This window comes from Arachis duranensis, chromosome 4 (genome assembly GCF_000817695.3).
Source record: "Arachis duranensis cultivar V14167 chromosome 4, aradu.V14167.gnm2.J7QH, whole genome shotgun sequence".
In the NCBI taxonomy this organism is placed as follows: Eukaryota; Viridiplantae; Streptophyta; class Magnoliopsida; order Fabales; family Fabaceae; genus Arachis; species Arachis duranensis.
The window spans coordinates 55,701,153-55,702,936 of record NC_029775.3 but is presented as its reverse complement, the minus strand read 5'-3'; positions in this window follow the sequence as shown (position 1 = coordinate 55,702,936).

Here is a 1,784-nt window from a genome sequence, read left to right as displayed (position 1 = left end):
TGCTGCTATGCAAGCCACTGCTGAGGCTCTTGGTCAACAGATGAACAACCATGGTAATGATGGAGGTGGAGTTCAGGGCCCGATGAAACTGGCAAACTTTTTGAAGGTTAATCCACCTAAGTTCAAGGGAACTACTAGTCCGACTGAGGCTGATACATGGTTTCAGGCTATGGAGCGAGCACTGCAAGCACAAGTGGTACCTGAAGGGCAGCGTGTCGAGTTTGCTACCTATATGCTTGTCGGTGAAGCGTCGCATTGGTGGCAAGGTATCTGACGTCTTCTGCAGTAGGGTGATGATTATATCACCTGGAATGTCTTCCAAGAGGAGTTCTATAAGAAGTACTTTCCGACTTCTGCTAGGACGGCCAAGGAGCTTGAATTGTTACAGCTGAAGCAGGGTACTATGTCCATTTTGTTACAGCTGAAGTAGGGTACTATGTCCATATCAGAGTATACTGACAAGTTTGAGGAGCTGTTCAGGTTCTCTCGTATGTGCCAAGGTATTCCGGTGGAATATGAGGAATGGAAGTGTGTTAAGTATGAAGGGGGACTCCGGAGTGATATTTTTAGTTCAGTGGGACCAATGGAGATTAGGACTTTCCCCGAGTTGGTAAATAAGTGTAGGGTTGCTGAAGAGTGTGTGAAGAGGGCAACCGCTGAGAAAGGGAGTCAAAGGGGATCATTCCCACAGAACCGAGGGAAGAGCTTTACACCTAGAGGCCCGTCTTTCAAGAGAGGAAGCTCTTTTAGGAGGCCCAACAACAACAACAACTCCCAAGGAAAAAGGTATGGGAAGCAGTGGTGCACGAAATTGTGAACAATACTTTTTCACAACTCTCATAATCCCCGGACATGAACCCCAAAAACTTTGGTGTTCAATACCATGGCATTACACAACTTCGCACAACTAACCAGCAAGTGCACTGGGTCGTCCAAGTAATAAACCTTACGCGAGTAAGGGTCGATCCCACGGAGATTGTTAGTATTGAAGCAAGCTATGGTCATCTTGTAAATCTTAGTCAGGCAAACTCAAATGGTAATGGTGATGAACGAAAATAACAAAAAGGTAAAGATAGAGATACTTATGTAATTCATTGCACTACAACAAATATGGCCTTTAGCAACGCCAAATTTCGCAACGCCTTAAAACCGTTCTTTTAGATAGGTTTAGACAACGGTTTTTTAAAGTGTTACTGTTGAATTCAGTTTTTCATCAATTTCTAGCAACAAAATAAAACCGTTCTCTTTGATTATTTTAAAGAACAGTTTTATAACCGTTACCATGATTTGACTTTAAACAACGGTTTTTTATTGTTGTTTAAAGAATTGTACAAAAGAAACGCATTAAAACCGTTGCCAAAATGCTACACTTTAAAACCGTTCCATTAGATGGTCTTAGACAACGGTTTTTATAGTGTTGTTGTTAAAGTTCATTTTTTCATTATGCTATAGTAACAAAATAAAATCGTTCTCTTTGACTATTTTAAAGAACGGTTTTACAACCATTACAACAATTATTTATAAAACAACCATTTTCTAATATTATTTAAATAATTGTACAAATTAAACAATACTAATAAAAATAATTTCAAATAATTATATAAATTGAAACTATTTTTTCTATAAATACTGAATTTATAAAATACTCAAAAACTATTGTTATAGATAAAAAACAAATATTATTTTAAAAAAATAAAACTAAAATAAATTTATTATAAATATTATATATTATTATAAATATATAAAAAATATTATATTTTGAACACATAAGGCTAAAATAAATT